The sequence below is a fragment of the Anomaloglossus baeobatrachus genome, chromosome 2 (assembly GCF_048569485.1).
Source record: "Anomaloglossus baeobatrachus isolate aAnoBae1 chromosome 2, aAnoBae1.hap1, whole genome shotgun sequence".
In the NCBI taxonomy this organism is placed as follows: domain Eukaryota; kingdom Metazoa; phylum Chordata; class Amphibia; order Anura; family Aromobatidae; genus Anomaloglossus; species Anomaloglossus baeobatrachus.
Window position 1 is genome coordinate 193518870 of NC_134354.1, and position 16888 is coordinate 193535757.

At 42.7% G+C, this 16888-nt stretch overlaps 1 protein-coding gene across 1 annotated transcript in view; it reads left to right on the forward strand.

The window, feature by feature from the left end:
• Window positions 1-987: 987 nt before the first annotated feature.
• Window positions 988-16888, forward strand: part of TSHB (thyroid stimulating hormone subunit beta) — an 83202-nt gene continuing 67301 nt past the window's right edge. Inside the window, exon 1 of the mRNA XM_075333589.1 lies at window positions 988-1075. The gene's annotated coding sequence lies outside the window, so the exon portion shown is untranslated. The remainder of the gene's footprint in view (window positions 1076-16888) is intronic.

The window sequence follows — 16888 nt, forward strand, 5'->3', positions numbered from 1 at the left end:
TCCTTTATTGTAGCTTGAGTCTACGCGTTTCAGGAGCTCTGCTCCCTTCATCAGGACATAAGGCACAAAATTAACATATAACATAGATATGTTAATTTTGTACCTTATGTGCTGATGAAGGGAGCAGAGCTCCTGAAACGCGTAGACTCAAGCTACAATAAAGGAACATTGAATATCTTCTCGTCCTTGTGCCTGGTGAATAGCGCGGCATAAAACCCCTTCTCCATTATTACTCTCCTTTAGCAGCAACCTGGGAGTCATTGTTGTGTCCAGGCATCTTCCCCATTCTGTTCCCATTCAATTTCAGCAGTGTTTCCATCCATTTCAGTGATTTTCAGGTGCCCCTCAGACTTCCTTGGGGGTCTGCAGGAAAAATACTGGAGTTTCCCATTGACTTCCATTATGCTCTTTACTCGAGACAAGCACCCGAGCATTAGAAATTGCGCGACTCCAGTAATGAGTAGCCAAGAATTTTAGTGTATAAGTAGCTGCTACTGAATATGCTGAATATGGTGTTAACACTAAACAGCAAATACCATATTACTGTATTACAGGGGAAGAGAGTTTTTTAAAAGTTATTTTTTTCCATCTGTGTTAGCCTTTTATTATAAAAAGGAGTCGGAATCTACAATAACAGTTTTCACTTAAATTATTGTTCTTTTAAACTAAATAGTGAGCTCACCTAAACAAAAGTCCACCTGTAATAGACGCCTCGGCTTATATTTTTCAGACAAACCTCTGCTGGTAGAGGCACACATCTAGATAACTGATGTTCTGCAGAGAAATAAGCATCTGCTCATGTTTGCATTTATGTATTTTAAAAGATTGTGTAAATGTTACTTAGACAAAAGCAATTACTTACTGAGTTTGATTAGATGAGTCTTCCTACATCATTGTCCCAATCCAATTTTCTCTCACTATCATGAATTTTCAGCAGCTAGGTTTCAGATAGGAAAGTAATATTTCTAATGCAGCATAACAAAGATAAAGCATATGTAACTAGAAGGTATAAATATCAGCAGCACTAGTTTCAAGTTTACAGCATTTCTCTAGCAGCGTGAAAACTAAAGACCAGGTATGTACGAGGCTTCTCTTCTTTCCTCTCTATTTTACCGCGGCTATTGGATATTCTTTTTTATAAACACTATATTTGAATTAGACAAAACTAATATGTTGATGCAAAATGAAATAAGGAAGTACTAGATATGTGAGAACCAAACAACAGATAGACTTGGTATATGAATGAAAACGGAAAGCTGTTAGTGATTTATTTCAAGCAGATAGAGCTCTTCCCAAAAAGTGTGTAGAATTTGAAGGATGACAATAGTTCCCTTATGACAATTTGGGGAGGTTTAGAAACTTTATACAATATGTACCTTGTTTCATGTGAACATTTTTCATTAGTATTACATTACTTTTTTCTTTATAACATAGTGATCAAGGCCAATTACATGTTCACGTCTTTTAAAAACTCAGCATGCTCAACTGTCCTCAAGCTTGCACTTGTAAAACCCTCCTTAAAGTTTATGAAGAATAATAAAATAGAATTTAACCTGATGTGATTCATATTACATCAGTAGGCCATCCATTTTATAAAGTGTTGTCTCAAGTAATTCAATTTCTCCTCTTGAATATAGTCCAAGGGTGTCCAGCGCGCAACCAAGGATGGCTGTTAATGTAGCCACACAAGACAGATTTCAAGGCATAGTGGTCCGCTGACCTAGTTATTAACACAGCTAGCCCTTTAATTTTTAAGACGAGAGCTGTGGATGTATTCTGTAATGAATGCTGCTCTGCACAGAAGTTTGGGTTAAGTCCAAATATCGGCAGCATCAGGACACTTTGTGAGTGGAGTTATCTCACTCCGTCATTCTGTCACGCTCCTACCATCGCAGCTTTGTAGCTCTCAAGCTTTTCATGCTCACGGCCTGGGTGACTTTTTATACCGCAGTCTCAGTGTTTGCTATAATATATACAGCAGTCTTATGTTTCCTATGTGATGTGTATATGGCAGTCTCATATATCTTATGTGATGTATATGAGCAGTCTCATGTCGCCAAAGTGATGTATATATGGCAGTCTCATGTCTTCTATGTGATGTATATACAGCAATCTAATATCTTTTGTGATGTATATACAGCAGTCTCATGTCTCTTATGTGATGTATAAACAGCAGTTTCAAATCTCCCATGTAATGTATGTATGGCAGTCTAATGTCTCTCATCTGATATATATAGATTAGTCCATTTCTTCTATGTGATGTATATATGGCACTTTCAGGGTATCCTATCAATGCCTCAGTATTGGTGTGTTTATTATTTTTATATCTGTAAGTCTATAGTCAAACAAATTTTAATTGTGAACAATCGGTTTAAAGATATTATCTCAAGCTTGGAAGTTATCATAAATAGGGGATAACTTCACAATTGCTGAGAGTTTGACCACTTGGACATACACTAAGAACCTTGGGAATTTGACTGTATCAGTAATCGATTATGTGCACATCCATTCCATTCACACTCAGGATAAATGGGGCCTCAGTGGTCAGACCCCAGAAATCGGGAAGTTATCGCTTATGCCATGGACACGGAAAACTTCTAACTTTGAAAGAACTCATTTACAGGAGTTTCCTATACATTTTCTAGTTTAAAAGTAAAAGAAAGCAGTTGAACTAATCAGAAGTTTTATGTTTTCCTCTTGTATTTTATTTTTATTCTAAAATCATCAATGATATTTTATTACTTAGATATGTACATTTTCTATATTAATGAAAACTGGGATCTACTTAACAATTTTGAAATACTCTGTGAATAGGCAGCTGCATAATTAGGGTTATTATATGACGGGGGGTATTATTTGCTTATTTGGGGGGGGGCAGATTTTACAAAAATTATGCACAGACCTTTTATTTGCTCATCAACTTTCGTTAGTGTTTGTGTACTTAATGTGGAGCCCAAGACTGATCTTTTTTTTCCAAAGTAGCCCAGAGATGCTAAAAGGTTGGACACCACTAATTTAGGCCATTACTATTGCAGATCTGCGAGATATACTAACGACATACTAATCCAATATGATCCATAATATGTCCACAATGCGTAATCAGTAGTATATATGTTTAAGTACGCCAATTTAAAACTGGCTTTAATTGATTTCCCCTTTAAAAGTCTATTCAGGTTAATGGAAGGATTCATCTTTATATCATGGTTGTGTTTGTATGATGCTTTTGGAGCAGAATAATATACATAAAGAGACAATATACAAACACAAAGCTACATATAGAGATATAAGATACATAAGAGTATATGCTGCATGTACATTACATCATTAAATTAAAAGCCATTTCTGGTGAGCAGCCCTCAATATCTCGCAATTGGCAAAATCATCTATGCAAGAAGATGTAACTAACCCCACTATAGCGTGTGACACGTGCAGTTAAGAAAGCGTAATTTACTCTGGTGTGCATTTCATGTCTTTATGCTGTTTACTTTTACATATGTCCACGTGATCGGACCATCTCAGCTGTGTTTGCGCTATCAGATCATTGACTTGTATGGCTCACGTTGAACTCATGTGTTCAGTAACAAGAAGTGATAATACCTTTGAATGGAAGAATGTAAACTGAGCTTTTACTTGATGTCTACAAATTGGTATACCGCACTTGATTCAAAGAGAGAATAAATAGAAATACACGACATACACACTCCAAAAATCCATTAACAAATCAATAAGGCGCTAAACACATAATGGAATTACTATGTGTCTCCTTAAAGTGCAAGCGTCATTTAAATTTTTATTTCATAAATGAATAGTACACTTGAAAATAAGCAACTTTGTAATAAATCTTATTAGACAAATCTGCTTCTTTCTCTGCTAGAACTGATCAGTCATTATCAAAATTCTCAATTTTGAGGTAAAATTTGTATTCAGTGAAGACTTCCCCATTACTGAGATAGGAGATAGCAGTGTGCTGCCTCCAGTAGGCCTCTAATGTCACAATGGTGGGTCCAAATGGTGATGTGGCCATACCGGGCGTGAGCGACAGGCTTTTGTGATGGAGGTTAAAAAATAATATTAAAAAGGGGAGAGAAAAATAAAATAAATAACCAAAGAGTTTGTGATGCCAGTTGGGATGTTCGGCTTTGGTATGGCCGAGCACTGCTGGAGGTCCCCAGGAGTTAGGTGGTGTGCCAGAGGGTTGTCCCCTCGCCCCCCCCCCCCAACTAGGGCTTGGTCCTAGGGGATGTGTTGAGGTAGGGATGGCGCAGCAGAGACTAATGCCGCCAAAGACAGGATAGAGAGCTTTTACCTTTTACTGAAGCTCTGCAGAACAGTCCGGAATATTCCTTAAAGCATCACAATGATGGGGGTGACCTGCCTTAATGAGAGTTTGGTTTTTCTGCTGTGTGGTGGTAGTAGTGTATTCTACTTCTCTCTTGGCTTTGACCCAGAAACAACTGCGAAATATAGCTTCACACATTTGGGGCTGCTAATTTTTTTTGCTGGTGTGTGTTACAGCAAGACATTTGAACATTGCAGCTCTGGAACCTAAGAGAATCTGGTCAATATCCAACCCTATCTCCTATTCCAATCCATGCCTTAGCTGTGAACTGTTCATGCCCCCTTGACTGTCCATTTCATGACTCTAGGTGGAGCCAGGCACCATCTTATTCTAGCCCAGCGCTGTGCGATGAGCTACATATTTCCTCTGTTACCTCTACTTACAATGTTGACAGGGTATATGGGCAGCAGTTGTGATAGGACGTTTGGGCCCCAAGGCAGTGGTGATGAGAACGCACCGATAGCTTGGAATTATACTACAAATACCAGGCTTCTGATCTGTTCTCACCTCTTAAAGAAGTTACTTCTGCAGACCTGCTCCGACCGCTGAGAGTTCTTCTGCGGTGATTACTTCTTCAAGCAGTGAAAACAGGTTGGTAACCTTCCGTTAGTAGGCTTTCTGATGTATTTTCACTGGCACAATATTCTCATCCCACTCTTCTGCTCTGAACATTGGCTTTGTTCAGTAATAGTGTGACGCCCCTGGACTATCAGGTCATCACAGGGTATTGTACAATCTGCCCTCCAGTGCAATATCCACATCCTTCTTGGTTATGGGTCCCCAACTACATGGTGTTGCCTACATCAGCTAATCAAAATCCTGGGTACACTCTGCACCACACCCACCAGACACACCAGTGGACGGCCTAAGAGGAATAGGGTCACACACTTGGGGGGTTGGTTAGGGGAGGTCAGGAGTGTCAGTCAGTTGAAGGAAGTAGTTTTGAAGTGAAGGAGAGAGGAGGAGGTGGCAGACGGTGGTCTGGGCCTAGAGAAGCTGGACCCCCAGTCACAGGTGATCTTGGCAAGGGGCACAGAACTGTCCAGGAGGACAGCCGGCGGCCTTGCACCATCACCGGGCTGGGACCAGGGCACGACGGAGTACGTGGATCCTAGGTCAGGGAGTAGCTTCAGGCAACCTGACAATTTACCCGACGAGAACGGGGCCTTCAAGATCCACTCTCCACCTGCTCCAAAATCGGGGTACTAGCGCAACGAGGGGGATAGGACTTTCCACTCAAACGGTCCAGAAAATCCCAAGCGTGAACCCTGAGAGCAAACTCCCACAATTAGCCATAGAGGGGAGCGGGACCCGACTAGTTCCATACTACCCGGACCAACAGAGAAGTAAACTTATTGCCAGGAGGCAGGTCACGGATCACCAGGCAGCACCATTGGTTTAGCCAGTTGTCAGTGTCAGCTTAATGGACTGAGTGAGTATGAAAGTGACCCCCTTCGCACCCAACGGCACTCTCCAAACACCATCACCGAGTTGCGGGGCATCCCCCCTACCCGTGGAGGGTCCTAACACTTGGTTGCCCCACTCCATTGCCCCTAGGTTCTCCCAATTGCAGTGGTGGTACTCCACCTTAACACACACCACAGGTGGCGTCACAAACTCTAAACACAATACCCTGTAAATATCCCCTTCATTTGAGTGGCTACACAACCCCCAGGTCCGGACACCGCTCGAGCCACCGCGGATCCGGATCCGAGCTGCCCGGCTACTGGAACGGGGGCGGCATAATAGTAGAGCTTCATTAAGACATCCATAATGTACAGAAGTCTGAATGAGCCAATACTACTACATCTGCAAATGCCACAGAAAAGAAGATATTATCACTGGGCACAATATTCTGCACATTCGACTTCAATGTACAGTGTGTCATAATCAGTAAAAGTCATCTCTTCTAATGGATGAGTTTCAGCCTTTCTTACCTTGGCCATGTCTCTGAGCAATGAACATCTTGTGCTTTTGGGCCTTCCAGGATGGTTACAAGTCTGGAATATAACAGCACTGGAGAATAATGAGTTCCTGGTCGATTTTTCTCACATTTTTAGTCAATTATTTATTTATTTATTTTTTTAAAACCCTGCCGACTATTTGCAACAAAATTTTTGTTGGTTCTGTGATCCCACTCCAATATCTGATAATAAAGATGGGCGAACACGCATATATTCGGGTTAGGTGAGTCCAAGTTGATTTAAAAAAGAAAACGGTTTGAACCCAAACATCTGTTTGGACGCTGATCCCCCATATACATCGATAGGGACCTGAATATTGTGCTCTAAAATGGTGGTAGAAAGCAGAGGTGTATCTAGGCTTTCTGGCACCCAGGGCAAGAATCCTGATTGGCGCCTCCCCCCCCCCCACCCCGCGGTTTGAGTAGTCATCAAGTGTCCATTCATTTATGTATGATTTACACATTTAGTCATGTGTAGACGAGCTGCTCTTCCTAACTCTCTCAATCTTCACTCAAAAACAAAAGTAGATAGAGAAGTGAATTGTCACATAAATAAATATGAGACTTGCATATGAGTAGAGTGGCCATGTGATGACTGCTGGTAACAGTGAGCGGAGCTGAATATTGACAGTGAGTATATTATACGCTGTTAGCATTGGGCTACACTGCTTAATGTTAATTTTTTATGATGAAAGTCTGCAGTCACTCTAGGTAACTGCAGGTTTCTGAATTCTCACAAAGCATGCTCTGCACACTTTTAGGATTCTCCCATGCTAGTGGCAAGAGTGGACGGTCATGTGAGCACAAGTATGCCAAGTACTGCACATCCACCTCATGGATTAGCATGGGAGCAGATGTGCAGTACCCAGCTGCGGTTACTATCAGAAGACAGGGCAGATCTGGAAGTGAGCACTCTGGCCATCTGCTGCTGTCGTGGACATTTAAAGGGAGCATGTCGGGTGCAGTTCACACCCAGGACCACGAGCAGTTCTGGGAGCAAATTGCTAATCCTTCACTAACCGTCCCTGTATACACTAACATAGATAAAGAGATATTTAGGAAAAGTATTTCTAAAGATGTTTTATCGTATGCGATGCTGCCATCGCCACCCAACACTGGATTTCGGATCAGTGCACATAATCCCGGAGTTTCAGTCATGCGAACTGTACGCTTCCCGGCTTCAAACTGAAGTAGTGCGCATGACCACTCTGGGATCATGTGCACTGAGCCGAAATCCAGCATCGGACAGTGATACCAGTGGAGAGGTGAGTGAGATCATCCTTTCATGCTGCATATTCATTAGCATGTTAGCACACCCACAGGGGCGTACTAACATGCTAATGGGGCCGATTAGAAAGGGAGGCAATGCCCTTGGGACTAGTCCTCTCGCTCATAGCATACGATAAAACATCTTTAAAAATACTTTTTCTAAAGATCTCTTTATCTATGCTAGTGTATACATGGATGGTTAGGCATGGATTAGCAATATGTAGCCAGAACTGCTCATGGTCTTGGCTGCATATTGCACCTTACAGGTTCCCTTCAAAACAGCCAATGGCGAGGGTGCCAGGTGCCGGACTCCGGCCGATCAGACACACTGGCCATATACCGCACACAGTGATGACACACTGACCATATACCGCACACAGCCGTGATACACTGACCATATAACACACACATCTCTGACACACTGATCGTATACCGCACACAGCCATGATACACTGACCGTATACCGCACACAGTCATGACACACTGACTGTATACCAAACACACCCATGACACTCTGACCATATAACGCACACAGCCTTGATACACTGACCGTATACCGCACACAGCCATTACACACTGACCATATACTGCACACATCTCTGACACACTTATCGTATACCGCACACAGCCATGACACACTGGCCATATACTGCACACATCTCTGAAACACACTAATAATATACTGCACACAGCCATGACACACTGATCATATACCGTACACAACTCTGACACACTGGCAATATACAGCACACAGCCCTGAAACACTGGCTGTAAACTGCACATTGTACTCACACAATGGGCGTATACTGCACACAGTCTTGAGACACTGGTCATATTATATACCGCACATGACACACACTCGGAGATAATGGGGATGGTGGTGGCTGTGCGAGCCCTGGATGCACGGGCTCTGCACGAGGAGCGGCACCAGGCAGACCAGACCAGGCCGCAACGCCTCTGTCCACGGCCAGACCAGACCAGGCCGCAACGCTTCCGTCCATAGCCAGACCAGACCAGGCCACAATGCCTCCGTCCACAACCAGACCGGACCAGGCCAGACTGCAGGGAGCAGCCCTGGAAGAAGACCCGATGACCGATAGAGGAGTCGCCGGTGACCAGGCCAAGCAGAGATCCGCTGATGGTGATCCGGATGTGTACTGTTCGGGTTCGGGGAGCCTGAGGTTCGACCGGGAGTGCAGCATGGCTACAATGGCTTTCATTCCACAAATCAACTGCACCGCCAGCACTGACCACAAGAGGGAGATCCAAACTGGAAAAGTTATTCCCAACAGTACCCCCTTCTTAAGGAGGGGTCACCGAACCCTCACCGGAACCCCCGGGTTTGTCAGGATGGGCTCGATGAAAAGCACGGATCAAGCGTTCAGCATGTATGTCGGAAGCAACTACCCAAGAATTATCCTCCTGACCATAATCTTTCCACTTGACCAGATACTGGAGCTTCTGTCTAGCAATACAGGAATCCAAATTTTTTTCCACTACATATCACAGATCCCCTTCGACTAACACAGGATTAGGAGGTGCAGCCATGGGCACTACCAGTTCAATATATTTTTTCAACAAAGACTTATGAAAGACATTGTGAATCTTGAAAGTCTCTGGAAGAGCCAAACGGAAAGAAACATGATTAATTATCTTCGAAATTTTATAAGGTCCAATAAAAAATGGCTTAAATTTCGGAGAAGAACCTATCATAGGAACATATCTGGAAGACAACCAGACCAAGTCCCCTACGATAAACCAGGGACCCACAGTCCTACGTCGGTTGACAAACCGTTGGGCATTTTCCTGGGAGTGGGATAATTTATCCACCACTTGATCCCAAATATGCTGCATTTTCTCTACTGCAGAATCAACACCCGGGCAGGCGGAAGCCTCCATCTGCCCCGATGAAAACTGAGGTTGAAACCCGAAATTACAAAAAAAAGGAGACATCAAAGTGGCCGAACTAGCTCTATTATTAAGAGCAAAGACAGCCAAAGACAAAAAAGAAACCCAGTCATCCTGATCAGCCGACACAAAACATCTCAAATAGGTTTCCAAAGTCTGGTTTGTCCTCTCAGTCTGTCCATTGGTCTGAGGATGAAACGCAGAGTAGAAGGATAACTCGATTCCCAGCGTAGAACAAAAAGCTTTCCAAAATCTAGACACAAACTGGACTCCCCTATAGGACACAAGATTCTCAGGAATACCATGCAAACAAACAACCTGACGAAGAAACAAAGGTACCAACTCCGAAGCTGATGGCAACTTAGGCAGTGGCACCAAATGAATCATTTTGGAAAATCTATCACAGATTATCCAAATAACCGTCATCCCCTGAGAAACAGGGAGATCAGAAATAAAATCCATTGAGATGTGAGTTCATGGTCTCTTAGGCACCGGCAATGGCAATAATAATCCACTAGAATGAGAACAAGAAGACTTGGATCTAGAACAGATCCCACAGGACTGCACCACACTCCTCACATCATGAGACAGAGAAGGCCACCAAAAGGACTTACTCACCAAATCCCTGGTGCCAAAAATCCCAGGATGACCAGCCAACACAGAACAATGAACTTCAGACATCACTCTACTCCTCCATTGGTCAGGAACATACAATTTCCCCCCAGGACATCTTTCAGGTTTGTTCTCCTGAAATTCCTCAAGAGCAAGTCTCAAATCGGGTGAAATAGCAGAAAGCATCACTCCCTCATGCAGGATAGTAGCAGGTGTGGTCACATCCAGAGAATCCGCAAAGAAACTCCTAGAAAGGGCTTCCGCCTTAATATTCTTAGTACCCGGAATATAAGAGACTACAAAATTAAAGCGCGTGAAAAACAAGGCACATTTAGCCTGCCTAGGATTCAACCTCCTGGCAGATTCAAGATAGATCAAATTCTTATGATCAGTAAGTACAACAATTTGATGCCTCGCCCCCTCCAACCAATGTCGCCATTCTTCAAAGGCCCACTTCATAGCCAATAATTCCCGATTCCCCACATCATAATTTCACTCAGGTGGTGAAAATTTCCAGAAAAAAAAGCACAGAGTCTAAGTTTAGAAGTCACAGGGTCCCTTTGAGACAAGACAGCCCCAGCTCCGATCTCCGAGGCATCGATCTCCACCTAAAAAGGAATAGACAAATCAGGCTGCTGCAAGACTGGAGCAGAAGTAAACCTCCTTTAAAGCTCCTGAAAAGCCAAAACTGCCTCTGAAGAATAATTCACACCATCAGCTCCCTTCTTGGTCAAATCCCAATGGCTTGACAATATTGGAAAAATTGCCTATGAATTTACAATAGAAATTAGCAAAACCCAAAAACTTCTGAAGGCCTTTCAAAGAAGTAGGCTGAACCCAATCATGAATGGCCTGGACCTTGACCAGATCCATCTCAATAGAAGATGGGGACAAAATAAACCCCAAAAAAGAGATCTTTTGTACGCCAAACAGACATTTCGATCCCTTGACATATAATGCATTGTGCCTGAGAACCTGAAACACTGTCCGAACCTGTTCAACATGAGAATCCCAGTCGTCAGAAAAAATCAAAATGTCATCCAAATAGTCAATCAAAAACTTGTCTGGGAAAGATAATCGGATATATCCTTAACCTGAGATGTAAGCTGATCAACTTGCTCAGCTAATTGTGTAACATCCATAACAGTACAAGATCCTCCACGGCACCCAGAAATAAAGAGGAAAAACACACACACAAATTCTGAGACACCTTTTCTTTTTATTTTTTTCCTTCTTTTGAGTACCCTAGAATCTTAGGTAAGGCCGGTGCTACTGTTATGATTCAGGGACCGAGGAGGATCAAAAAATGCGGAAACCCAAAAAGTAACCAGAGTGGCTGGAACCTTAACGGACTGCAGACCTAATCCTGACACACAACTAGAAGTAGCCGTGGGACGAGCCTACGATGACCTAGTCGTCTCGACACAGCCGGAGAACTAAATATTCTTACAGATGGAAATATAAGAAAAGCTAATCTGCCTCGGAGCAATCCCCAAAGATATAGATAGCCCCCCACATGTAAAGACTACAGTGATATAGGAAAACACAATACATAGCTAGAGAACAGATTCAGCAAAGATGAGGCCCAAACTATCTTTATAGGAAAGGATAGGAAGGAGCACTGTCTGTAGCCATAAAAACCCTAATAAATACCATCACGTCTGAGATGGAAAAACCCTGAGACCAAACGGACTCTCCCCCACTATATCAGCACTCTGATGTTACGGGGATCCAAAAACACTAATATAGATGAGGGACTGAATTAATACCAAGCATGACAAAACACAATACATTGCAGAATCATGGAGCTAAGTATACAGGCACTCCCAGCAGGGAATGATCCAATTCCACCAGGAACTCCACACAGGCAAAATAGGAATCAAGCATTAGTATCAAAGCAGAAAAAACAACAAGAAAGTGGAAACAATAACCAGAGGTACAAGACCAACTTATCTGAGAGGAGTTCTGGTAGAGAGCAGTGCTTGTCTCAGAATGTCCTTAACACACAGGATATCCATTGAGCACCGACAAGTAACAGGAGAAAACTACTCAGCTATATAGCCTAATCTGAGAGACCTGATTGCCAGTCCTCCACAGGTGTGTGGCTTTCATTCCACAAATTAACTGCACTGCCAGCACTGACCACAAGAGGGAGTCACAAACTGGAAAATGTATTTACAACACTCCATGCTGTCACGGTCATCTCTCTATTTTTTGAGACCAGTGACGAATTCAGGGTTGAGATCCCTCATTTCTGCCTGGGACTTTTCATTTAAATGCAATTTAATTTCTTTCAGTACATCAGGCATTAATATCAGTTTTGTTGTCCAGCAGTTCCTAGCTGACTGTTTCAGCTGCAACTGCTTTGCACCCCTTCAGGCTTAAATAGAGGTGTCTTCCCAGCAATCCTTGCTGAATATACAAACTCATTTTTTCTCTGGCCACATTGGAGGAAGGTTCTGCTGTGAGGGTTTTCTGCTCTCAGGCTTTATCTTTTTTGTTGCTTTTCCCCTCTTTGTCTTACCTTACCTTGTGTCTTGTTAGTGCTAGTCTAGTGAATCTCACCTTCCCTTCAATGGCCAGAGCATCTATAGGGTCTTCTCAGAGTCTCAGGTTCCTGCTCGGCGACAGTTACTGAGACTTATAGGGACTGGCTAGGAGAGTAGGGACAGCTACAGAGGAACCATTACCTCTCACTAGTTTCAGGGTCCTCAGCTGTTATTGTGCCCCCGGTGTCCCCCATTGTTTATTGTGTTTCGTTGTGCATCAGACGCACGTAGGTCTAAACACCCCTGCCATGCTTGTCATACCCAGCAAGCATGACACATGCATTGCTAGCACCCTGAATTTAATAGTTCTTTTGGAAACAAACTTGAGAAAGGTGGTGGCTGTTGCCTGAAAAGTGTTAGCTCATTTGAATTGGTTTTATATAGCAAGGCCTTTCTTTACAAAAAAATAAATAAACTGGCTTCCAGAGCACCACCTGGTTTCAGGCATTGCAAACCAGTGGCATTCAACACTGTATATGTTGCAGCATCGTGCTGCAATCATACTGGAGTATGAGTTACTTTGTGGCCCAACATTGCCAGCTAAGGAAATTGCATGTCACCATTTAAACTACTGAAGTTCTTCAAAGAGGCAAGAAAAATTGGTCTGTAGGGACCCATGTGGAATCAGCAATCTAATCCCACTAATATTTATCCTGGAAAAAATACTCACCAGCAGAAGGGGATGGAGAAAGAACAGCAATTTACACCTCTTCATTAACACCATAGCTTCCAACCGTCCCAGATACAGCGGTACTGTCTTGATTTTGAGACTGTGCCATGCTGTCCCATCCGTGAGCTATGTGTCCTGCTCCATCTTTCAGGCTCTACCCCTCCACCTCACTGTCATGAACAGCCGGGGGATTCACTCAGATATCCCGCAGCTGTTTGTTGATTTGTCAAAAACACGACTACTCTCTAGCGCCCCCCCTTGTCTGCAGACCACTTTTGGTACTGCAGGACAATGCATAAGATGAGGCTGCTGAGCTGATAATGCCAAATATTGGAGGTCTCACAGCAAGGGTAAATGTATATACAGTCATATGAAAAAGTTTGGGCACCCCTATTAATGTTAACCTTTTTCTTCATAACAATTTGTGTTTTTGCAACAGCTATTTCAGTTTCATATATCTAATAACTGATGGACTGAGTAATATTTCTGGATTGAAATGAGGTTTATTGTACTAACAGAAAATGTGCAATCCGCATTTAAACAAAATTTGACCGTTGCAAAAGTATGGGCACCTCAACATAAAAGTGACATTAATATTTTGTAGATCCTCCTTTTGCAAAAATCACAGCCTCTAGTCGCTTCCTGTAGCTTTTAATGAGTTCCTGGATCCTGGATGAAGGTAGATTTGACCATTCCTGTTTACAAAACAATTCCAGTTCAGTTAAGTTTGATGGTCGCCGAGCATGGACAGCACGCTTCAAATCATCTCACAGATTTTCAATGATATTCAGGTCTGGGGACTGGGATGGCCATTCCAGAACATTGTAATTGTTCCTCTGCATGAATGCCTGAGTAGATTTGGAGCGGTGTTTTGGATCGTTGTCTTGCTGAAACATCCATCCCCTGCGTAACTTCAACTTCATCACTGATTCTTGCACATTATTGTCAAGAATCTGCTGATACTGAGTTGAATCCATGCGACCCTCAACTTTAACAAGATTCCCGGTGCCGGCATTGGCCACACAGCCCCAAAGCATGATGGAACCTCCACCAAATTTTACTGTGGGTAGCAAGTGCTTTTCTTGGAATGCCGTGTTTTTTTGCCTCCATGCATAACGCCTTTTTGTATGACCAAACAACTCAATCTTTGTTTCATCAGTCCACAGGACCTTCTTCCAAAATGTAACTGGCTTGTCCAAATGTGCTTTTGCATACCTCAGGCGACTGTTTGTGGCATTCTTGCAGAAACGGCTTCTTTCACATCACTCTCCCATACAGCTTCTCCTTGTGCAACGTGCGCTGTATTGTTGACCGATGCACATTGACACAATCTGCAGCAAGATGATGCTGCAGGTCTTTGGAGGGGGTCTGTGGATTGTCCTTGACTGTTCTCACCATTCTTCTTCTCTGCCTTTCTGATATTTTTCTTGGCCTGCCACTTCTGGGCTTAACAAGAACTGTACCTGTGTTCTTCCATTTCCTTACTATGTTCCTCACTGTGGAAACTGACAGTTTAAATCTCTGAGACAACTTTTTGTATCCTTCCCCTGAACAACTATGTTGAATAATCTTTGTTTTCAGATCATTTGAGAGTTGTTTTGAGGAGCCCATGATGCCACTCTTCATAGGAGATTCAAATAGGAGAACAACTTGCAAGTGGCCACCTTAAATATCTTTTCTCATGATTGGATACACCTGCCTATCAAGTTCAAAGCTCAATGAGGTTACAAAACCAATTTAGTGGTTTAGTAAGTCAGTAAAAAGTAGTTAGGAGTGTTCAAATCAAGAAATTGATAAGGGTGCCCATAATTTTGCACCGGTCAAATTTTGTTTAAATGCGGATTGCACATTTTCTGTTAGTACAATAAACCTCATTTCAATCCAGAAATACTACTCAGTCCATCAATTATTAGATATATGAAACTGAAATAGCTGTTGCAAAAACCCAAATTGTTATAAAGAAAAAAGGTTAACATTAATAGGGGTGCCCAAACTTTTTCATATGACTGTATCACTGATTCCCGCTAATGGAATATATATATATACCTCGGTACCCTTAATGATAGCACTCCAATAATTCTATGCAATAATAATTACGCTGCCACTACCGGCCGTTTCACAGGCAGTCCGGGTACCCGTTACAGATAGCATAAGGCCTTTCAGGTTTTTGGATTCGTATATAAAGCATGAGGAAAGAAACTATTAAATTTTATATATTATTCCGAAAATAGGCAGTGTTTAAAAAATATACAAGAATTTGCAAAAGGGAACAATACAGTTACAGTATAGACAGTTACATAAAAATAAAAGATATAAACGTGAAACTTAGTAAACTTGTGCCATAGAAGTGACGTCCAAACTTAGGGAGTGGAGGGACTTCAAGAGAAGAAGATGGTATAATCGGCCAGCATCACCCTTACTGATGCCCTCCAGTACTGACTGACCCCTCCAGAAAGGAGCTAATCGCTCTTATGCCCTCAGGTAACCCCCCTCTCTGTGACCTCATTTTACAGTCTCTTGTGGGCTGTGCTGAGATTGTCCCAAAGGTTCCTTAATTCTAGCTTTTCACATATCTTTGCCCCTGCGCCACTCAGGTGAAAGATATTATCGTCATATTTTATATCTCGATTTTACATTTACATAGATACCAAACACAACGCATCTAGCACGATTTTACTGGCCAATACTAATTTGTCGTGATACCGGCGATCTCCCTGTCAAGCGAAACGGTGCGCTGGGTTCAGCACTCCACAGGGATTTTGTCAATATGTTTTTAAATTTTTTAGCATTAATGTAGCGCTTAAAAACTGTTTTGGAAGTTTTCCCTCCAATAGAACAAAGGATTGTCTTTCACTGCATCCCTTGGCTGTAGCTGTACCATCACCCAAAGTCATAAATACCTAAACTTTCAGGCCGATCAGATAATCGTCATGATGATCTGTGGCTGATGGCAGAGAAGAGGGGGGTGAGGACCCTTCAAGAGTTTTACATGACACTCACTCTTTCTCCCTCCTATTATTCTTACAGTTCCTCAATGTGAGCAGCTGCAGTACAGAGCCGAGTACGCTACATCAAGCACTGAGTGCTGCTAATATTTGAATCCTCCCAGAGCTAACACCCCCAGCATCAGAGCCTGTACGCTTCTTTCTAGCTGTTTTCTCTGACTCTCCATGTATTTGCTTTTCACTGCTGCAGGCACATGGGAAATCAGGATATTGAGAAGACACAGTGGTGTAATCACCACTTGTTTCCTTTCATGCAGGCGCACAACACTCAGCCAGCAATTTGCAGAGATAGAAGCATTGACCGATGCTTCTACTAGCTAACTGATCACATGGCCTCCTGCCTGGCAGAGCAAAGTTGCTGGGTCCTAGCTGCACACCCAGTTCAGCTCTGTCAGTGTCTTATTTTTGTAACTGCAGCCCCCAGCTGTCAGGCTTTATCCTGGCTTGGTATCAAAATTGGGGGGGACTGCACGTCATTTTTTAAAGTTATTTATTTAAATAATAAATAAAATAAAAAAGCCTCATGCGGTTCCTCTTATTTTGATACACAGCCAAGATAAGCGCAAGGCAGGG